This window comes from Tupaia chinensis, unplaced genomic scaffold, assembly GCF_000334495.1.
Source record: "Tupaia chinensis unplaced genomic scaffold, TupChi_1.0 Scaffold000320_1, whole genome shotgun sequence".
Lineage (NCBI taxonomy): Eukaryota > Metazoa > Chordata > Mammalia > Scandentia > Tupaiidae > Tupaia > Tupaia belangeri.
Genome location: NW_006159813.1, coordinates 2800424 through 2824720, shown reverse-complemented (window position 1 = coordinate 2824720; position 24297 = coordinate 2800424). Strand labels below are relative to the sequence as shown.

Sequence of the window (24297 nt, the reverse complement as noted above, 5' to 3'; positions counted from 1 at the left end):
ATTCTCCCACACAGACCATCTGGGCAAGTTGTTAAACTCTGTCCCAAATCCCCCATTCAAAAAACAAGGATGGAATTTTTTCTCCATCTGTAATGTCAGGTTCCTTTTAGGTAACTTTCTCTCCATGTTATCAAAAAAAAAAAAACACAAATTTTACTGAATTAGAATCCCATGAAGAAACTCAACAATAAAGGCATTGACATGGCCACACACGTGCAAGGGAGAGAGAGAAACACAGAGACACAGGGAGAAAGAGAAAGGGAGGGAGAAAAGCAGGAAGTAGCCCTCAGAAAATGAAACTGATTCTTTCTTTCATTATTTTTTTCTTTAATTTTGCCAGAGAGTCTGTGTGCTCACCAAAGAGAAATACAGAGAAAAGGAAAGTGAGAAAGCACCCCATGGGAAAGGTCATGCCATAGTCCTTTCTCGTCCATTGTCGTTTTGGGATTTAGGGCATACATTCATACATGCCTGGCATGTTTTTCAAGCCTTTGGGTACAGGATTCAAACCATGCAGCTGGCCCTGTGGGATCCAGCCACCTTAACCATCATGCCACAGGCTGCCCTTCTATCTTCCATTAAAACAAATAATATCGTTAATTTCTCGGTAATCCTTTGGAATAAAATTCCCCAGCCCTAATTTACTAGAGGAATTGAAGTTGCAGAACTTCCAAGGTGGAAGTCCCCAAACTTTGGGCTACAAAAGAGATACCTGGGAAAGTTTGAAAGAAGTTGGAAGGGCCAAGTGGTGACGCAGTGGTAGTTCAACTGGACCCGTGTGGGCAAAGTCCTTGGTTCACATCCTTGGGCCTCTCGTGGCACTCCAGGTTCACGATGTGCCCATATTCCGGGCCAGATCTTGCTGGAGGTGCCTGTGTGTGTGTGTGTGTGTGTGTGTGTGTGTGTGTGTGTGTGTTACTCATGGAAGAAATAAACAAACAAAAAAATGAAAGTAAGTTGGCATCCAAGCCCCGCTGCAAGAGATGAACAATTTGTGAAATCAGAAATGAGGCTGAGGATTTTTGCATCTTTCAGCTCCCCACTCCCACCCTGGGCATCCAGAGGCAAGTAGCATTCTTTGCCAATTGTTACCACTGGGAAATTTTCTCCCTCAGAATCCAAGAGGAAAAACTCCCTAATGGTGGCCATTAGCAGGATGGTCAGTTTTCATTCCCATCAGCAAACTCATCATCCTAATTTGTGCTAAGTCAATGCCAAGAAGGGAAATAAAGTTACCACCCAGCAGATGCACCCACAGGGAGGCTCTTTTGAAACCATCTGAAAGGCAGCAAGGACTTCCGCGAAGGAGCTGGAAAAAGCTGACCATCTAGAGATGAAACCAAAAGCTCTGAATACATGTTTTCTGCGCTTCCTTCAAAAATACTATCTGAAGTAAGCTACTATCCCCCACTTTTTTTTCTTTTTTTTTAGTTTTTTGCCATAGGGTGTGTGCATTCAACAGAGAGGGAAAGTGAGAAATCACCCCTCAACCCCCCTCGCAGGAAGATGCCCACACCATACTCCCTTCTCCTTCATTCTCTTCTCAGGATTTTGGACTCGCACACACGCACTCAGCATGATTTTCAAGCCGCCAGGTCGTGGACTTGACTGCAGTCAGCCATGTGGGAGTCCAGCACTTTAACTACTATGCCACCTGCTGGCCCTGAAGTGCCTATGTTTTAAAGAACTGTTCTTTGTCCTTATAAAGAAGGCTGTAACCAATCTGTTCTCCCCCTCAAATAGTTGAAATCTCAAGTAGTTACTTTCTTTTAATAGTCTCAGATCATGATAGTCTTTACCCAAACTCATAAAGGGGTGTCATTCACTCTAATTTTACAGGAGACTTATGTAACCCACATGATGGTTGAGGCAAAGAAAGACAGGGTTTGGGGACCAGCAGTTGGTGTAATGGCTACATCGCTGGATTCCCATGTAGTCGACCACGGTTCGAGTCCCGGACCCGGTGGCTTAAACTCATGCCAGGAGTGTGTGCGTGTGTGCCCAAGATCCCAAGAAGAGAATGGAGGAGAAGGGATTGCAGTGTGGCCATCACCCCTGGGGGGTGATTTCTCGCTTTCTGTTTCTCTGCCTCTCTGCTTTCCCAGTGAGCGCACGCGCCCTATAACAAAACAAAACAAAACAAAACTCTCCAAACTGAAAGAAAGAAAGAAAGAAAGAAAGAAAGAAAGAAAGAAAGAAAGAAAGACAGGCAGACAGACAGACGGGGTTTCAGGATACCAAAGTCAAGTGTTCTGGCCCGAACACAGTCAGAAACTTGTAGTCTTCCAGAGTCAGAAAATGCTCTACCCTCCAATTGTTAAGTAAGTGGAAGAATGAGTCACATGCTTAATGTTTACATATTACGACAGTCTCTTTGCCAGTCCTAATTGTTCAAATGCCCTGCCTAGATCAACATGTCTGCAGGCTTTTGCTTTTAGCAGGTGCACTGAAAATTCAAGGTTGTGTCATTCTAGTCATATTTCTTACAGCAGAGGTCTCAGGGCCATTAGGACAGATTCAGCAAGGGTGCTTGTAAAAATGCAGATTTCTGGGGCCAGCAGATGCTGTAGTGGTTATGTTGCTGGACTCCCACGTGGCCAACTGCAGTTCGAGTCCCAGACCTGGTGGCTTGAAAATCATGGTGGATGCATGTGTGTGTGTGTGTGTCCAAGATTCCGGGAGGAGAATGGAGGAGACGGGATTGCAATGTGGCCACCTCCTCTGGGGGTGATTTGTTACTGTCCTTCTCACTGTCTCCATCTTTCTCTCTCTTTCTCTGGTGAGCACACATGCCCTATGGCCAAAACCTCTTTAAAAATGCAGATTTCTGGACCCTGGTCCTTGAAACATGCATTAGCACAAGCCCCCCACCCCAACTTGCAAAAATATGCCACAAAATAAGATGTATGCATCCCTAATATAAACAATAAACAGGTTTTCTCCATTTACATAGTCAACACAACACAGCTCTGCAATCAGATATGCAAGGTGGGTCCCCACACACCTAGCTGGTCTCTAGTGGACACCAACTGGGTATCCTATCACTTAACTCAATTCCAACACCCTCTACCAGCAGTTAATGTCAGAGCCCACAAGTTGAGGGGTTCGGTCCCACAAGGCTGCCCTGTACTTCGGATGCCAACTGTAAGCCCCAGGCTGTAACCTGTGCTTCTAACCAACAGCTAGAAATCCGGGCTCCCAGGACTTCCCTCCTCAAGTTCTATTAATTGGCTAGAGAAGCTCGTGAAACTTAGGGAGTTTTAAAACCCTCTTACTTAGGTTTTACTGATTTATTATGAACCAATTCCATTTCTTTCTTGTGTTATTGGCTGGGGTAAGGCTCTCTGGGGATTGTTCTGCATAAGTCTGTCTTCAGAGAACTTTCATGATTCCATCATGTAAAATGGGGAATGCTACATTTTTCTGGAAGGTCAGAAAGGCCTGTCATCCTTGGTTCAGATAAACTAAGGTAGAGACAAGTCTGACCTAAGTCGCAGACACAACAGAAAGATCTGTGCTTTGAAAATAATAGAAACCGATGGTCACTGATGAAGAAACCAGAGCAAATATGAAAAAGATGTCCACCCTCACTAGTAACCAAGGTAGCATAAATTAAAGCAACAATGAAATGCTGTAACTTTCTGTCTGCCATATTGAAACCATTAAGGAAATGGACAGTATCCCAGGCTGGCCGGGTATGAAAAACTGGACACCACACTGCTGGCGGAAGAGAACATGGGGATGGTCCTTTTGGAAGTCAATCTGGACATGTCTCTTAAACTTTAAACCCACATGCCACCAGATGGCAACTCCACTTCTCAACATCCACCCTAGCCATAGATGCACAAGAATACATGTAAAACATTCTGCCTTGGATACACATTAGAATGAGCTGGGGAGCTTATAAAAAATACTGGCGCCATCCAGACCAATTAAACTAGAATCTGCAGTGGCAGGCCGGCCACTGGCAGGTGTTGGGGCTCGCCAGGCAATTCGAATGTGCAGCCAGGTTGGTGAAGCCTAGATGTGCAGTGGTTCACTGTAGCTTTGTCTGAAACAGGGACAGCTTGAGATAACCGCAGTGCCCATCAGGAGCAGGTGAAATAAGCAGAGCTTCATTAGTACGATGGGGTGCCACACTGGACTTTAAACACCGAAACGCTTTCCTTACTCTGACTTTTCTGCCGCTCATCTCCCAGTACTCCACACCCTTCTTCTTTGCTTTCCTTACTCTGACTTTTCTGCCTCTCTGTCCTCATCTCCCAGTACTCCACACCCTTCTTCTTCCTCACGTCCTCTACTTCAGTCACATTGGAGTCTTCTGAGTAACACGAGCATGCTCCTGCCTCAGGGCCTCTGCACATGCTGCTCCCTCTGTCCCTCTGCCTGGAACTCTCTTCCTCCTAATAGCCGCACAGCTTGTTTTCATCTCCCCTTCAGGTGCTCACTCATACCTTTGCAGAGCGGCTATCCTCCCAAATACTTCAAAATAGCACCGCAGTCTAAACCTCCTTCCTTCTGTCCCTTTATCCCCACTAATAGCCCTTACCACTCCCCTGACAAATTGGATACACACATATATATCTATATTTATGTACACGTACACGTATATGTGTGTATATTACATTTGCATATACATATAGATGTATATGTGCATATATATTAATGTGTGTGCATATATATTAATATTATATATATATATATATATACACACATATTATATTGTGTTTCCTCTTACTGAATGAAAAGCCAGAGAACGTTATCATCTGTCATTGCCTATAATAATAGAGGATAGCACCTAAGGTCACCTGCTTTGAAGCTCAACTACCAGAATTTCAACCCAGGTCCCACCTCTAAGTAGCTGTGTGCACTTGGACAACCCTTTTGGCCAATCCGTGCCTCATTTTCCTTGTCTATAGAATGGTGATAATAACAGCATCTACTTCATCGGCTGGGAGATTAAACTGCATAAACACCGTGCCCAGCACACTGTACTGGTCCTATGTCACTACCGTGTGTCATTATTAACACAAGCACCTAGGCCAGTGTCCAGGATGTAAATATTTACTGAATAATGAATTAATATGTTTTTTGTTTGTTTGTTTGTTTGAGAGGTTTTTGCTATAGGGCACGTGCGCTCACCAGAAAGACAGAGAGAGACATAAAGACAGAAAGCAAGAAATCACCCCCCAGGGGAGTGGCCACACCACAATCCCTTCTCCTCCTTTCTCCTCTCGGGATCTTGGGCACGCATGCACACACACCTGGCGTGTGTTTAAGCCACCGGGTCTGGGACTTGAACCATGGTCGACTACATGGGAGTCCAGCAACATAGCCATTATGCCAACTGCTGGTACCAGAATGAATACATTTTTAAAGAGGGGAAATTGCAGAAAAATGTATGAGCATGATCCCATCATGTAAAAACACACACGGTGAGTATTCATTTCTAAGTGCATACGTATGGACTTAAACGCAAAGAAAAATGCCCAGGGGATGCACACCAAACTGCTGACAGCACCACTAACCCTCAGGGAGGAGAATGAGATTCAGAAATGCTCCAGAGGCTTTCTGCTGCATCTGTGTTGCTCTGTCTTCTGCATAAAGTAAAATGTTTTCCAAATACGAGGGGTCTTGAAAAGTTTTTGGAAATGGCAAATTGTGGGAAAAAAAATCTATACAGAGCTTTTAAATCTGTTTTGCACCCAAATAAACTCATACTTCAGTTTCATTTTTTGCATGAACTTATATGTCCCCTCATAGAATATATTTCTCAGGAGGAAGCCAGGGCTTAGAGTCAAAAGGGTGCAGGCCTGCTGGTCCATTTCAGCATCTGTTTATCCAGAGTAATCTCCATCAAATAAGGAAGCTTTGGTCACACCAAGAAAGCCAACCCCGGCAGCTGAACCCGAGGTCGTCCCCTCCTTCTCACCTTCTCTGTCTGTTCCACGCAGTGCCTGAGGAGCCAGCAGTTGGCTGCAAGCGTGAAGGACGGACCTCATCCGCACACATACCAAAGGAGTTTCTGAGGAATGGATCCTTGACTTCAGACTGGGAGATCTTTTCCTGCAGGACTCTCCAGAGGCAGGTCCCTGGCAAATGAACAACAGAAAAGTCCAAAATTTAGGAAATCTAAGCAGCACAGCCAGATCAGCCAAAGTCGTGGATTAGGGGGAAAAAAAAAAAAAAAGTAAGAAAGAAAGAAAAAAAAAATGAAGTCTCACTGTCTCAGTTTAGTGAAGCCCATTGTATCCATTCCTCTTCTCCAGAGATGACCTTCAGGAAATCTCACTACTTTTAATAGGGGGAAGTAGGAGGGTGGGGTTCCTCTATGGGGGGAGCAGTGGGTGCTGGTGTTCACAGTGTTAAGCACAGATGTGTGAGGCATGTGTAAAGTTGTCTAATTGAGCTGAATGTGTGAGGCAGTTTCCTTTAGTGTTCACGTGTTGTAGCTCCACTCTGATCTTCAGTAACTCTTCCTCCATCAGCACTTTGGGGACCCCAAGAGTTCCCTCATCCAGTCACCAAAGACTCAAAAAGCAAGGGGCTTTCTGGCCTTTCGTCTTGATCTGGACTTCTAATAACTGCCCTCCCTTGCTTGCATCCACATGGGTCAGTCTGACCACAACCTCACTCTGCAAACGAGCTCTGAGAATGTTATTCAGGGGACAGTTCAAGGCACGTGGGCACCGTCTCCATCCCAGTTTTGGGAATACATTGGCTGTATTTATGGAATGTGCTTTTTTCAATCTCTAGTTCTCGTTCTCCTTCCCGTTCCCCCTATTTTTTAGCAAGTCTCAGGCAAGATCTTTGATTTCCCTGGATGCCACCTGGAAATGCCATGCCTTGTATTTCTATTCTGTCACATGTAAACTCTTTAGATATGAATGTACTGATTTAATGACGCCATTATTCTGCCTTTCAGAACACACTAACTCAGTGTTGCAGAGTGTGCAAGGTGTGTACCACTGGTGGTACGCAAGGCCCTTTTAAAGTAGTTTACAATGACGTTAAGCAATATTGCATTACAAAGAACATTTTCCTTTTTCTATCCTTCTACAATCCTGACTACAGCGGGGGCAAAGTCTCTGTTTAGTGCTAGTGAGTCCTTAACACTTTTCTAACACTATGGCTCTTTTCCCTTTTGAACAAAGAAAGAGCAGGCTTCAGGTTCAGAGTCTTCCAGACAGAATTCAATGATAGGGTTTTGTTTTCATGCTATTTATTTATTACCTTCCACTCATGGTTTTCTACAAATGAATGTGATATATCATTTCTGTTTAAATAAATTTTCTTAAGAAAAGTAAATGGACTCAGAGGAAAATACCAAGTGATTAATATAATAAACACACACACACACATCCCAAAAATCACTTCAAGAATGAATATTAGAATGAGTGATAATGAAATTTCATAAGCAAAAGAAAAGACGGCTTATTCTATTTGAAAGAACAAGAGGTTGAGAGTTAAAATACAGTTGACCCTCCATGTCTGTGGATTCCACATGCAGATTCAACCATGAATCAAAAATGTTGAAGAAAAAAAAAATCGGTTGCCTCTGTACTGATCAAGTACAGACTATTTTTTCTTGTCATTATTCCCCAAACAATACATGTGACAACTATTTACGTAACATTTATATGTGTTAGGTAATTATTGTAAGTGATCTAGAGATGATTTAAGGTATACAGAAGGATGTGTGTTGGTTATTTGCAAATACTGTGCCACATTATATAAGGGACTTGAGTATTCATGGATTCTGGTATTCTTTGCTGGGGGGATTTCTGGGGTCCTGGAACTGGCCCCCTGTGGATACCAAAAAAGGTAGTCCCCATGCCTTTTTTTCCCCTCCACCAACGACCTATGCAAGCTGATTTTAGAGAAGTTTCTTAGCCTCTCTGTGCCTCAAATTTCTTCACCTGGAAAATGGAGATAAGAATGCCTGCTTTCTTACCTCAGAGGGTTATGAGAATTGCCATGAGAAATGTAAATGCCCCTGGTGGGGAAGGGGGATTCTATGTGCTTTACAAATAATAAACCATTATTCTTAGATTATTGTGAATCTCAGGCATGTGTTAAAACCCTGGACCCTAGCAAAATATAAAAACTGATGGACTCCAACTTGAACCTGTCATCTCATGAGCCAGCACTTGTCCCAGGAGGACACTGAATCAGGGACACGAATTCTCAGCACACAGAGATTCAAGCGTCATTCCAGAGTATTGGATACTGATTTCTGCTCCTGGCAGAAACCTTGTATTTTGTTTGTTTGTTTGTGTTTGTGTCCCTGATCATTTACCTAAATCAAATGAAAAGTGTTGCTGAGAGGCAGAATAAAAATGGTTTTAAGTAAACTTGTTTACTGCTGTAGTGTGTGACTGGTGCCTTCTTGGGGTTCTCAACTTTTGGTGAGCTTCCATTCCAGCCTAGGCCCTGGGAAAACCACAGAGACACCCAGGTGGGGCTAGAGAGGCATCCACTGTGAATTAACTTACAGCCTGAAATGTACTCCTATGAGGCATTAAAAATGTTGGCCTGGGAACCAGCGGTTAGTGTAATGGCTATGTCGCTGAACTCTCATGTAGTCGATAACGGTTCGAGTCCCGGACCCAGCGACTTAAACGCATGCCGAGTGCGTGTGCGTGTGTGCCCAAGATACCGAGAGGAGAACGGAGGAGAAGGGATTGCGGCATGGTCATCCCCCCCGGGGGGGTGACTTCTCACTTTCTGTCTTCTGTTGGTCTCTGTCTTTCTGGCAAGTGCACGTGCCCTGTAGCAAAAACCTCTCCCCCCCCAAAAAAAAATGTTGGCCCCAATTCAACTCTTACACCATTTCCTGCTATATTTCTTACCATGGTATTCACAACCATTTGATACATAAATATTTTACTCAATCATTTGTTCACTTTCTGTCTTCTTCAATTAGATTGTGAGTTTCATGAAGGCAGGGCTGTATGTTACAGTGTTCCCAAGACCTAGAAATGTGTAATGAATGAATGATGTGAAAGTAAGACTTGTGAAATTCAATTATACACATAAAATGAAAATGTACCTTCCTTGATTGTTAACAATAATTAAGGCAGAACCTCTTATTTATAAAAAAAAAAAATAATAAAAGAAATGTTGGTCGCACTAAAATAAAATAAGAAAAACTCTGGCTAAGTAAGATACCGGAGGCCAAAATGGGCTCTGACTTTTGTTGGCCCCTGGTGCCCTAAGTTCTCAGATCAAGCTGGTGATCCCCAGGGTGTCCTGGAAAAACCCTACTCCACTCCCCAAAGCACAGTTGGGAAAAGACTGACCTGGTGCATCAGCCAAAGAATTCTCTCATCAGCCAGTGACAAAAACTGGCTAGAGCATTACAATAGAATTTCCTGGTCATAAAACTGAAAATTCTAGGGATGGCTTCAGGTACGGCTGGATCATGGTGCACAGTATTATTATGAACTGTGCTTCTCATGTGGTTTGATTCAAAATAACGCCGGACTGATCTGCAACCAGAACCAACCCATCAGAATGGATACTGGCCATGAACAAATAGGCATGGCCATCGTACCTACACAAATTGGTGCTGTGGCCAGGGGTGTGTGAGGTACTTTTTAACTGGGCCCTGAGCCGGGATTCAACCTCTAGAGATGAATGTGAAGTCACCTCCAACCATACTTTATGGATTAAGAGTGTGAGAATGGTGATTCCCCTAAGGAAAAGCAAAGCGTTTTTACCAGAAGGAGAGACACTGCAACCACTGTCCACATTAAACATACTGCTTCTTATTATGCCTTCCACGTATGTCAGAAAAGAATTTAATAGCTTTTCAAACAACGTCTCCATTGGGTTGTCACTCTTATCTATTTTCTCATTTGACCAATACTTACAAAAAGCACCTGTTCCACCACAGAAATGGGCTAGGCTTTGGAAATTCCCATGTGATTAAGAGAGCCCCAGGGAAGGCTGTTCACAGTGCATTGGGGATAATGGAAACAGGCATGCATGCCAACAATTAGAAGGGAGTGTGAGGGATGGGGCCAGTAGTTACTGTAATGGCTATGTCACTGGACTCCCATGTAGTCGATTGCGGTTCGAGTCTCAGACCCAGTGGCTTAAACTCATGCATGGCCTGTGTGCATGCATGCCCAAGATCCCGAGAGGAAAATGGAGGAGAAGGGAGTACGACGTGGCCCTCCCGCCTGGGGGATGATTTCTCACTTTCTGTCTTTCTGTCCCTCTCTACCTTTCTGGCAAGCGTGCGTACCCTATAGCAAAAAACCTCTCCAAGAAAAAAATGAAGGGAAGGTGAAAGTACTAAGGCAGAGGTAAGAACTGAATGTTATGCGGTCACTCCGCAGAAGGGGAGCTGTCTGTATCCAAGGACAATTCTCGGGGAGTAGAAGTTCCTGTCCCATCGTTCTTCGTGTGGCTAAGGCTGGTGTGGCCAGAGCTCTTGAAGCTGCCCTGTGTTGGCCCACAGGTTATAGGCAGAAACAGATGCAGACATAAAATCGCTGGCCTCAGCTCCTGGATCAGCAAATTACCCTTGGCCCACAGCAGGACAGCTGCATTCAGCAAAAAGCACCGTGCATGTATCATGATACGTAACCCTAGCTCCAGGCTTCTAAATATAAGAGACAGTTTTGGGCCACTGAATTAAAAAAAAAAAAAAAAACTTCTAAAATAATGTCCACATTTGTGGGTTACTACATCCTGAAAAAAACACTCATAGATGTTGAATAGTTGAAGCTGGAGATTTTCCCCTATAACAATAGATCCCTGAACCGAAACGCTTCAAAAATTCTAGTTTGGACAAACACAAAGAGAGGCATGCAGGTTACTTCAGCATCACCTGTCACTGTTGGAGAAGCTACACAAAAAAGTTCTCTAGTATGTATGATTTCTACATGACAATAGAGGTTTGTCTGGGGCGGGGGAGGTCAGGAGAGGGAAGCACAAAGTCTCCTTCGTCTCCTTCGTGCACTGTTTGCGAGAAGCATCTGAGTTTCTTCCTGGGTACCTGTCCCAAGGCCCAGATGAGCACCCAGCCAAATCTGCAAGCATCTGGTCACAAGCTTCCTCCCTCTTCCTGTCCAGGCATAAACTTTCCCAGCTCAGGCTCACACACCGGCTAACTGGTGTGCCCTGCCATTTGGCTTTTCCAAGCCATCTGCTTCTGGCACTGCCTCCGGCGTTTATTCCCCCAGGTGACATGGAATCCTGTGTACAGGGACTGGCTGTGCTCTGGAGTGAGCACAAGCACTGGGAGGAACTCGTGAAAGGCCAAATCCTATCCAGAGGTAAAAAAATGGCCTGATCTTGAGCACGAAGGGGCCTTAACACCAATCCCCCCATCTACGAGGGAAGGTAAGTAAGTATTTCTTGAGCCATTACCCAAGCTCATCTAATCAATTACAGTAGCATTCTTTTTTTTTTTTTAAAGAGATTTTTTGCCTCAGGGCACATGCTCTCACTGGAGAAGAGAGAGACAGAGATAGTGAGAGGGAAAGTGAGAAACCACCCCCTATGTGGAATGGCCATATCATAATCCCTTCTCCTCCATTCTCCTCTTGGAATCTTGGTCACACGTGCACATGCACCTAGCGTGATTTTCAAGCCACCAGGTCCAGGACTTGAACTGCAGTCGGCCATGTGGGAGTTCAATGACATAATCACTATGCCGTCTGCTAGCCCCTGCAGTAGAATTCTTATAGAACTACTTGTGTATTTATTCATTTCTAATAGATGATGTGACAAAGATTACAAATGTAGTGACTTGAAACAATCCAATTTTATTATCTTATATCTCTTTAATTGCCAGAGGGCATTTGTATGCACTAGAGAGAGAAAAAGAGAGAGAGAAAGCACCTCCCAGTGAGGTGGGTTCGTGTCACAATCCATTTTCCTCCCCTGCTCCATCCCATCAGAATCTGGGGCACACACACACATGTCTTTTCCCAAGATACCAGGGCTGGGATTTAACTACCATCCGTCATGTGGGATCCAGCTTCCTATACACAGCACTTCACCACGCCACAGGGCCAGCCCTATCTTACATTTCTGTAGGTCAGAAGTCTGACTTGAGTTACACTGGGTCCAAAGAGATGGCAGTGGGGTTGGACTCCTTTCTGAGGCTCTTAGGGAGAATCCCTTTTCATATCTTTCCACCTTCAATGGACTGCCCACATTCCCTGGCTCATGGCCCTCTTCTTTTTTTAGAGAGTTTTTTGGGTTTTTTTGTTTTTGTTTTTTGCTACAGGGTGCATACACTCATCAGAAAGAGAGAGAGACAGGGACCAGCAGCTAGCATAATCGCTATGTAACTGGACTCCTACGTAGTCGACCATGATTCAAGTCTTGGACAAGGTGGCTTAAACTCATGCCGGGCGCGTGTGCGTGCGTGCCCAAGATCCCGAGAGGAAAGTGGAAGAGACGGGATTGTGGCGTGGCCATCTCCCCAGGGGGGTGATTTCTCGCTTTCTGTCCCTCTGTCTCTCTCTGTCTCTCTGGCGAGCGTGTGTGCCCTATAGCGAAAACCTCTTAAAAAAAAAAAAAAAGAAAGAGAGAGAGAGAGAGACAGAGAGACAGAAAGCCATAATCCCTTCTCCTCCACTCTCCTCTCTGGATCTGGATCTTGGGCACAGAAGCACATGCACCCTGCATGAATTTTAAGCCACTGGGTCCAGGACTTGAACTGCTGTTCAACTACACGGGAGTCCAGTGATATAACCATTATGCCATCTACTGGTCCCGTGACCCTCTTCTTTTAAGTTGGAAAAGTCATGACATATTTTTCTGTGCTTTTCTCTGCAGAAATGCATCATGACTTTCCCCACGATGTTCCCATGCCATCTCTCTCATACTGACTTCTTCTCCTCCCTCCTCCCCAGTGAAGGACCCCTGTCATCACACTGGGTCCACTCCAATAATCTAGAATAATCTTATTTTAAGGTCAGTTGATCAGCAACCTTAATTCTATCTGTCCCTTACTTCCCCCTTGCTATATAATCTACCGTATTCACAGGGTCTAGGAATTAGTACAAGATACCTTTGGGAGACCATTATCTTGTTTACCACGGCAAGCTTTTATCTTCATCCCCCTCCAACACACACACTGCGGCCAGGGTCATCACAGAACAGCGTCATTCCTCTACTGAAACCGTCTCATCCACCCAATGGCTTCCCTTGCAATTAAACCTCAAATTTCAGAACAATGATCCATTAAGTCTTACATGATCAGCCCCTTGGTTGCCTTCCAGATCTCGTCTCCCACCCCCTCCATCTCACTCTGCTGCAGTCACACACTGGCCTTCTCACCTTTCCCCAAACATGTCAAGATCATTCCTGCCTTGGGGCTGCATTTTTTTTTTCTTTTTAAGAGAGATTTTGGCTGTAGAGTATATGTACTCACTGGAGAGACAGAAAGAAAGTGAGAAATCACTCCCAGGGCAGATGGCCATGCCATAATCCTTTCTCCTCTATTCTGCACACGCATCCTGCATGAGTCTGAAATCACCAGGTCTGGGACTTGAACTGCAGTCAACTATGTGGGAGTCCAGTGATGTAACCATGATGCCATCTGCTGGTCCCACTGCCTCAGGCTTTGTATGTGCTGTTTCCTCCACCCATAACATTGTCCCCCAGATTTTCACATGGCTGGCTCTTCCTCAGGGCCCAGGTCTCAGCTTCTCACAGAGGGTTTACCTAACCCCCCACTATCTACGGCAGCCATCCCACTCCTGCCCGGTTTTACGTCCTCCGTGGGGACTTAACCACTACCTGTAACTTTCTTGTTTATTTAATCACTTGCTTATTCATTATTTTCTGTCTTGTCTACTTGTTTATTGTCTATCTCCTCTCCCTAGGATGTTGGCATCCTGAAGGCAGAAATGGTATCTGTCCTGAGTACTGATGTAGCCCAGCCCCTAGACCAGGGCGTAACACATGGCAGACACTCTGTATAAATGAGAAGTCTGCACTCATTTGCTGAATGAATGAAAAGCTCCTCTTCACATGTGTCCCTTCCCCTAGCTAATGGCCACTCTGTTGTTGTTAAGGTTTTTGCCATAGGGAGGCATGTACTCGCCAGAGAGTGAGAGAGAGAGAAAGAGAGAGAAGGTGAGAAACCACCCCCCATGGGAGATGGCTACAACACAATCCTTTCTCTTCTATCCTTCTTCTGGGATTTTAGGCATGCACACACATGTTCCTGGTATGAGTTTCAGGCCTCTGGTCTAGGACTTGAGCCGTGGTCAGCCATGTGGGAGTCTAACGCCTTTACCACTACACCCACCTGCTGACACGAACGAATATCCACTCTTTCATCTCATAAAAAATGCCTCTTCTTCAGGGAAGCCTTCTCTGACATGCCAGCTCTTCAATATTAGAGTCTCCCTTCTGTACACTCACACAGCCCTAGTTTTACAAAACGTCAAGGCCTTATGCCAATGATAGCTAGGTACAATTATTATTCAATAACAATAGGTGTAATTATTACTCAATATCTGTCTTTCCCAGGAGATTATAAGCCCCCATGAGGGCAGGGACCATGTTCATCTTGTTCACCGCTGTATTCCTGGTGTCCACCTTTGTATCTGGCACATAAAAGGTTTTTCCTAATTGGAACCAGCAGTTAGCGTAATGGCTATGTTGCTGGACTACCACGTAGTCGACCAAGGTTCGCGTCCCAGACCTGGTGGCTTGAAACTCACACTGGGCACATGTGCGTGCGTGTCCAAGATCCCGAGAGGAGAATGGAGGAGAAGGGATTGCGGTGTGGCCATCCCCCCTGGGGGGTGATTTCTCACTTTCTGTCTCTATGTCTCTCTCTGTCTGTCTGGCGAGCACACGTGCCTTCTAGCGAAAATCTCTCTCTCAAAAAAAAAAGGTTTTTCCTAATTATTTATTGACTACATGAACAAGTGACTAAATGAATGAATGAAAGTGTAAAGGCAAGGATAAATAGAAGATGAGAATTGAAGTAAAAGTTTCTCCACCATCCTACCTTTATTTTGACATTGCTTTTTGACAGATTTAAACCTGAGTTTTAAAGCAAAATGAAGCTAACAAAGGTGTTGGCTGAAAATCCTGTCCCAGAACATTCACACGTATCCCTTGATCATTTATCATGAGGGTTTAGGAAAAGGAGATGAAAATCCACCTACACTAAACAAAAGAAGATCTACACAAATGAATTGAAGCGAACCCCTAATTCATTTGGTAGGAGTGCCCTTTCCCACAGTCTCTTTTGAGGCTGGGATGCCCCCTAGTGGGGTCAATGGAGAAAGGCACCTTAGGGTGTTCCTTCTGATGAAGGGCCCGTTTCTTTCGCCTGGCCTTGTATACTCTGACTTGTGTAACAGGATCCAGCAACAAACTGGAGAGAAAAGATGAAGAAAAGAAGCAACAGATTCTGGGATAACCACCTTTCTATAAAACAGACACTGGGGGCTGCAGTGGTAATGCAATGTTCTGTGAGACAGACCCATCAGGGAAGGTCGTGGGTGTGTATCTGAAAATCACCCTGAACACACTTGGTACACATGTGTCCCTAATCCAAATTATGAAATCTGAAACTGGCTGAAGCTGAGGGCAGATCACTGAGTCAAAATCCTTTTGGGAGGTTCACTCCCCCCTTCTTACTCACTCATGGAAAAAATAAACATTTTTAAAAAGAAAGAAAAGGGCCAGCAGATGGTGTACTGGTTATGGCGCTGAACTCCCATGTACTTGACTGTGGTTTGAGTCCCGGACCTGGTGGCTTGAAAATCACACCAGGGGGAACCAGCAGTTAGCGTAATGGCTATGTCGCTGGACTCCCACGTAGTCGACTGCGGTTCGCGTCTCGGACCCAGTGGTTTAAATCTCACACCGGGCGCATGTGCGTGCGTGCCCAAGATCCTGAGAGGAGAATGAAGGAGAAGGGATTGCGGCGTGACCATCCCCCCTGGGAGGTGATTTCTCGCTTTCTGTCTCTATGTCTCTCTCTGTCTGTCTGGCGAGCGCACGCGCCCTACAGTGAAAACCTCTCCAAAAAAAAAAAAATCATACCAGGTACCTGTGCGTGCGTGCTCAAGATCCCAGGAGGAGAATAGAGAAGAAGGGACGGTGGTGTGGCCATCCCCCAGGGGGTGATTTCTCACTTTCTCTCTCTGTCTTTTTCTCTCTGCAGCAAACGCACACACCCTGTGGCAAAAACTTCTAAAAAATTTTAAATAAATAAATAAAAAGAAATAAAATGGAAACTGAGCTAATGTTTTCTAAAAAATCTTACTTTATGCCAGCACTATTTTAAGCACTTTGTGCTACATAACATCTAACCTTCACAGAAAAACAACTAAGGCAGGCACTTTTTATTATCCACTTTTGAAAACTACTTTTTATACATAACAGAATGAAATGACTTAATCTCCTGTTACCCATTTTCCCCAACTAGTTGCAAGCTTGACATAAATTTGTGTAGGCTGTACTTCTGGGACAGATTTGCATGAATGATAAGCATTTTCTGTTTGGAATCTTATCAGATATTTAAGAAGTTCTGAGGTCTCACCTCTATGTCTAAAATATATTTCCTATACACAATAATTAGTACCCACAGAAAAGAAAAAATCAACTCCCTATCATTTGAGCATATGAGCTTGAGGCCAGAAGGTGGCACGGTGGTGGGGGTGCTGGACTCCTAGATGGCCAACCATGGTTTGAGTCCTGTGGCTGGCAGATTGCTTTCTCATTTTCCCTCTCTTTCTCTCTGTCTCTGGTGAGCACACATGCCCTATAGCAAATTTTAAAAATAACTGTAATAATAATAAATAAAATTAAATAATTCTTTAAAAAAAAATATGAGCTCCAGGGCCAGTAGGTGGCATAGTGCTTACAGTGCTGGACTCCCACATGGCTGATAGCAGTTCAAGTCCCAGATCTGGCAGCTTGAAAATCACACTGAGAACATGTGCACATGTGCCCAAAACCCCAGAAGGAGAATGAAGGAGAAAGGATTGCAGTGTGGCCATCCTCTCTGGGGGGTGATTTCTCACTGTCTTTCTCTGTCTCTCACTGGCGAGTGCATGCACCTTATGGCAGAGACCTAAAAAAATAAATAAATAAATAAATAAATAAAACAATGGCAGGCAAAAACTGGAGGAGGTAGAACTCTTGAAAAAAGGGAATCATCCACATTTACCTAGCTCTTCCTCTGAAGGATCTCCCAGTGTGCAAAAGAATTTTGAGAGAATAAGAGACTAATTAAGTAAATGACAGCCTGTCCATGCTACAGTAATTTAGCATGGTAGTAAAGAATGTAGACTCAGGGCCAACGGATGGCGTAGCGGTCATGTTGCTAGACTCCTACATGGCTGACCATGGTTCAAGCCACCTGGTGGCTTGAAAATCACGCTGGGCACATGTGCATGTGTGACAAAAATTCTGGGAGGAGAATGGAGAAGGGATTGCGGCGTGGCCATTCCCCTGGGGAAGGGGAGTGATTTCTCACTTTCCCTCTCGCTGTCTGTCTCTCTCTATCCACCAATTGCACATACTCTAAGACATAAATAAACAGATACATACATACATACATACTTACATACATACATACATACTTACATACATACAAACCTCTTCAAAAAAAAAAAGAATGTAGGCTTGAAAGTCAGAATTTTTGCATCTACATCCTGGCTGGTACTTCCTAGTGATATTAGGAAAGTTATTTGTCTACTTATGCCTTAGTTTTCTCATAAAGTGGGGGTAATAACAGAATGCCCTCTTAAGGTTTTATAAATGTTAAACGCCTAAAACAAAGAAAGAGCTTAGGTATACAATAAGCACTCTATAAATGTTGTTGTTGTAAGATCTGCAGCCATTTTTTTTTTAATGAGGTAGATTTGCATGTGATAAGTATATGGAAAGATAAACTAAGGGAGAAAAAAAAATCCCAGTTGGGTAAATTTTTAAAAAGAGAGACATATGAGCAAATACACAAAGAAAGAGCTTAGGTATACAATAAGCACTCTATAAATGTTGTTGTTGGTAAATCTGCAGCCATTTTTTTTTTTAATGAGGTAGATTTGCATGTGATAAGTATATGGAAAGATAAACTAAGGGAGAAAAAAAAATCCCAGTTGGGTAAATTTTTAAAAAGAGAGACATATGAGCAAATACTTTACCTAGAAAAAAAAGTAGTAAAATAATTAGAACAAAATATACCCCTGAAAAGTACAAGAAATTCTCAACAGGTTATTTAGAGAAAAAAGAAATTAGGGATCTAAAAGATGTGAGGGAGACTTGTTTTGGTCCAGTACCTCCTATACTGCTTGAAGTCTTTAGTTTGTTCCTTCATACTTAAAAAATATGTTTAATTTTTTGAAAGACCATGGAAATATTTTTGCTGCTCTTTATTGCCACCTGGGGGATGCTGGGGGCATTGCCTGCCATGATTCCTGGCATTGCTGTTAACCCTATTCACTATTTAATAAATGACCACACCCTTTTTAAAAAGTTTGTTTTTCTTTCTTTCTTCCATAAAAGAAACATACACAGACCATTAGAGAGAAAGAGAGAGAGGAGGCAGAACCCCAACAGGGTCTTGAGGCCGTAATCCATCCCAATTTTAGCCACCCTGGGGTCATGGGCATACACATAGGACCAGTATTCTCAGGAAGATCTCTAGATGCAAACCAATTATTTTCCTATGTGGGTCAGCTTTGCAGAGCATTTTAACACTGTATCACTCTGCCTTCTACCCCTTCTTCATTTCGCGTGTTATGCTAACAAGTCATGATTTCTTGACTCTCAAATCTTTATCGAATTTGGTAACAGTAAGAAATATAAATCCACAGCTAGAAAATTCAGTCAATAAACAAACACCTTGTTTGATCTTCCCCACTAAATGACTCTTCCAGCTTTATATGCATCATCTAAATCAGCCTGACCATTGGACAGCCTGAAAGTCTCTCACCTCTCGCCCAGTGATCTGTCCATGGTGCCCAAAATTGTTTTACGCCATTCCAGTTGCCTGATTTTGATCACTGTTTCCATGACTTCCCAGTGTGTGACCTTGATCAAGTCACTCCACTCTCTGAGCTTCAGTTTCTTTGTCTGTAAAACATAAATGATAATAAGAGGAATCCTCCCTCAAAAGACATTTGGGAGGATTGCATGAGTTCATATGTCAAGCCCGAAGCCAACAATATAATAAGGAGTTGATATAATTTTCATTTTAACATCTATACTCTTCAAATATCAACCTGATCGTCACTTCCTCCTTCCTTCCCTCACCTTCTGACTTGGTCACAGTTGTCTTACTAGGTCACATTATTCTTTCCTAGCGTTTGTTATGGATGTCAGCTGGATGGTTGCTTAATTAATGTCACTCTTCCTGATAGATCATAAGCACTTAGGGCAGAGCTTGAACGTGTTTACCCACCATTCTACCCCCAGCATCTACTGCAGTGCATCACAAATAGCAATTGTGCTATACAGAATTGTTGATAGAGAAATGAATTAATGAAGTTAGAAAACTTACGGCCTCTAAAAATATGTATGTTAGCTAGAATGAATGTCATAAACTGGTTAGGTCCTTTTCTGAAAATTCGGTGCGGTTGCCCAGAATTTAACTGTATATACTGTGTTGTATGGCAGGGACCCTACATACCAGTTACCTCTGTTCTTGTGTTCAGCTGTTTCTATCGGAGAAGGGCCTGGCCCATTGCTCGTCCATATGATACATTTGTATAAATTAGAAAGCCATCCATTCCTCTAGGCAATGAAATCTGCTGAGTAGAGCTCGTGTGGAATCTCATTGCCTCCTTGGGCAAGCACTACTCTGCAGAGCATACCTACCGAACCACGAACCCCATTACTAGACCATTCCATTGATTGAAACCATTGACAGCATCTTCAGGGTATCTTTACACTGTTTGGCATCAAGGACTCATACTTTCACTGTTATCTTATCCAGGCCAGAGCAGAAGTCCTGAAACTTCCCTCAAGCATTAAAGCATCTGCATAGCTCAGATAAGGAGTTCACGGCTCATGTGTTCTTCCTTATCTCTCCAGTTGTTGGCGGGAGAGAATCTAAAGCTCAACATCATGTGCATGGCTTCCTCACCGCCTATCATGAACAAGTCAAGGCCACTGTTAGAAAAACAGCTCAAAGAATGGATGCTGGATCACCCGTAGTATCTGGGCTTATTCATTTCAGCAAGCCCATTCAACAGTTTGGATTATATTGAGTAAATTCAGATTCTTCATTGATCAGTTCCATGAAAACTTTCCTGGCTTCCATCCCCATTGTCTGGCCTGCCTCAAGTCCCTTCCAGGTTCCAGTAGAATCTCTTACCTACCTCTATTATTGCCTTTCCATGGGCCCATTCTTACCTCTATTCTATGGCTTCCTTTGAAGCTAGAAGAACCATATCTTATTTATTTTTTTGTCTTTTAAAGTGGTTTTTAAATTTTAAAAGTATATCCTCATAGTAGAAACATTTTCCAACAATACAAGAGTATATAAGCTAAGAAGTGAACACTCCCTTTTTATCAGTTCCTGTTGCCAATTCCACTCCTTTCCCCAAAGGGGACCACTCTTAACAGTGTGTGCATATCCTTCCAGAACTTTCCATGTAAAAGCATAATGATGTTTATAAAAGGACTAACAGTTATTGAGTGTTTATTAATTCGAGCTCGACAACAAGCAATTTTTATGCAGTTTTCCAATTAATTCACAAAACAAGCCTGTAACGTGGAGAAAATTTTTATTCCCTCTTTCACAAGAGAAGAAATGAAAGCAATGGTTACTAAGTGATGAAGCCAGACTTTATACTGGGGCAGGGTAACCTCAGAGCTCATGCTCTTCACTTCTAATGTTCTGCCCCTTCCTTTTGGACCCAGTAACATCTGACACTTCTCCATAATTATCCACAAAATTCTATTTCTTCCTTTTAAAAAGTCACTATCTTACAAAAGGAATGTATTTCATAGATTTAGCTATTCGTCTACTAATAAACTTTGAGGATTTTTCAGTTTTTCATTCCTTATGCCACATTTAGGAGTTCATTGATTTAAGGAGCACCCAATTTCAGCAAGGTTTAATGTGGAAAAAAGGGCAGTGCAGCAGTAACACAACTGAGTTCTGGGTTCTCACCCCAGGACTTCCCTGAGCATTCTAGATGCACACATGTGCCATGATCTGGGCCCACTGACTCTGGGGGTGGCTCATGGTGGTGTGAGGATCCTGTTGAGAGCACCTGTCTCTATGTCTGCCTCTCTCATAGAAATAAAGTTTCCTTAAAAATTAAAATAAAATTTAAATGTGTGGAGCAAGTAAGTGGCATGGTGGGTAAGGGCAGTAGACTCCCAAATGGGCAACTGTGGTTCAAATCCTGGACTTGGCCGCTTGCTTTCTCATTCCCCTCCCCCCACTCTGTCCTTCTCTGGTGAAATTAAAACAAATAAATAAGTTAATAAAGTTAATAAATAAATAATAAAGTTAAATAATTCTTTAAAAAATTTAAACCTGCATCTTAGAATTAATATATTATGGTAGTAGATATGATGCTGCAAGTGAACATGCTTGTATATAAGTTTCATGAGTATACATCTCTCTAGAATTCTTCTAAAATTAAAATTATATGTCAAAATGTGGGGTAGTTTTATTTTATTATTTTTTTTAACTTTTTTTCTTCTTATTACTATTTTAATTTGATTAGAGAGAGGCAGAAAAAGTGAGAAGCAAGCTGCTAGGTCTGGGACTCAAACGCAGGTCAACCATGTGAGAGTCCAGTATCCTTAACTACCCTGTCATCTGCCCATCCTAAATGGCAGTTTTTATTTTGATAGATACTGCATAATTTCCTCTAGACCTTATCTGTGTTCCTCTTTACTTAGCACAATGTCTGGTCCTCTGTAGGTACTAAAATCTTTAGTGGAAAAAAATGTATAACCAGATCTACCAAATGTGAAGTGATCCAAGATCTCAAAAAAAAACAAAACAAAACCTATGATAATGACTGACAGTGAGAAGGTTAGAAAGTTGTGTAAGTTGTATGTATTGTGTGTATGCACTCCCCACTGACGTCCTGGCCACAGAAAACAACAAATGGTCATGATGCACTTTATGCAAAACCATGTGTCTTAAGTGATGACAAGTTACCTTGCAACATTACCTAGCAAAAGGCTATACACGGGCCAGCAGGCAATATGGTGGTTAGAGTGCTGGACTCCCACATGGTCAACGCAAGTTCTAATCCTGGACCTGGGAACTTGCTTTCTCACTTTCTTGCTCTGTCTCTCTAGTCAAATTTTTAAATAATAATAAATAAAATTATAATTATTTTAAAAAGAAGGCTGTGGGGATCGGCAGTTAGCATAATGGCTATGTCGTTGGACTCCCATGCAGGCGACCGCGGTTCCAGTCCCGGACCAGGTGACTTAAACTCACGCCGGGCGCGTGTGCGTGGGGCATGCGTGCCCAAGATCCTGAGAGAATGGAGGAGAAGGGATTGCGGCGTGGCCATCCCCCCTAGGGGGTGATTTCTCGCTTTCTGTCTTGGGTAAGGGCAGTAGACTCCCAAATGGGCAACTGTGGTTCAAATCCTGGACTTGGCCGCTTGCTTTCTCATTCCCCTCCCCCCACTCTGTCCTTCTCTGGTGAAATTAAAACAAATAAATAAGTTAATAAAGTTAATAAATAAATAATAAAGTTAAATAATTCTTTAAAAAATTTAAACCTGCATCTTAGAATTAATATATTATGGTAGTAGATATGATGCTGCAAGTGGACATGCTTGTATATAAGTTTCATGAGTATACATCTCTCTAGAATTCTTCTAAAATTAAAATTATATGTCAAAATGTGGGGTAGTTTTATTTTATTATTTTTTTTAACTTTTTTTCTTCTTATTACTATTTTAATTTGATTAGAGAGAGGCAGAAAAAGTGAGAAGCAAGCTGCTAGGTCTGGGACTCAAACGCAGGTCAACCATGTGAGAGTCCAGTATCCTTAACTACCCTGTCATCTGCCCATCCTAAATGGCAGTTTTTATTTTGATAGATACTGCATAATTTCCTCTAGACCTTATCTGTGTTCCTCTTTACTTAGCACAATGTCTGGTCCTCTGTAGGTACTAAAATCTTTAGTGGAAAAAAATGTATAACCAGATCTACCAAATGTGAAGTGATCCAAGATCTCAAAAAAAAACAAAACAAAACCTATGATAATGACTGACAGTGAGAAGGTTAGAAAGTTGTGTAAGTTGTATGTATTGTGTGTATGCACTCCCCACTGACGTCCTGGCCACAGAAAACAACAAATGGTCATGATGCACTTTATGCAAAACCATGTGTCTTAAGTGATGACAAGTTACCTTGCAACATTACCTAGCAAAAGGCTATACACGGGCCAGCAGGCAATATGGTGGTTAGAGTGCTGGACTCCCACATGGTCAACGCAAGTTCTAATCCTGGACCTGGGAACTTGCTTTCTCACTTTCTTGCTCTGTCTCTCTAGTCAAATTTTTAAATAATAATAAATAAAATTATAATTATTTTAAAAAGAAGGCTGTGGGGATCGGCAGTTAGCATAATGGCTATGTCGTTGGACTCCCATGCAGGCGACCGCGGTTCCAGTCCCGGGACCTGCTTAAACTCACGCCGGGCGCGTGTGCGTGGGGCATGCGTGCCCAAGATCCTGAGAGAATGGAGGAGAAGGGATTGCGGCGTGGCCATCCCCCCTAGGGGGTGATTTCTCGCTTTCTGTCTCTCTGTCTCTCTCTGTCTGCCTGGTGGGTGCATGCGCCCTATAGCAAAAACCTCTCCAAAAAAAGAAAAGAAAAGAAAAGAAAAGGCTGTGTACTCAACTAAGTAAAAATATACTAATTAATTCCACGTATTGAGCATAGACATGTCCAGAGGTCTTACGGTCTGCCATTTTCTCAGATACCTTCCAGACTACCTGTATTTCCCAGCCTTAATCTCCAGAAAAGACTCGGCAGGTACGGAGTGGGGGAGTGGGAGCTGCGCTTTAAACAAGCACTCGGGGTGATTCTAACGCGATTGGCGGCACGACAGCTAGTACCATTCGAAGGCTTCAAGATGAGGAGTTTCTTAATTCCACTTTAACTTTAGAAAAATACCTTCGGTTGTAGAGCGAAGTGAGCCAAGGTATCTAACGGCACCACGGAGCTCAGCGTGGGATGAGAGGCCCCGGACGGCCCGCGCTCTCGGGCGCCCCCTGCCGGCCTCAGCTACCTCGTCCGCAGCCCGGGCCTGAGCGGCCGACTGCGACTGCGCACTCCGAGTCCTGAGCCGGCGGACCCGGGG

The 24297-nt window shown here is 43.3% G+C and overlaps 1 long non-coding RNA gene across 1 annotated transcript; it reads right to left on the bottom strand.

Annotated features, from left to right (window-relative positions):
- Positions 1-5901: 5901 nt before the first annotated feature.
- LOC102471982 (uncharacterized) lies at positions 5902-24248 on the bottom strand. Its single transcript, XR_335024.3, has 3 exons — positions 24111-24248; positions 18938-19077; positions 5902-6092 (listed from the first exon to the last, which is right to left on the bottom strand). It is a non-coding gene; the product is annotated as an uncharacterized LOC102471982 (long non-coding RNA).
- Between the last annotated feature and the right edge of the window lie 49 nt (positions 24249-24297).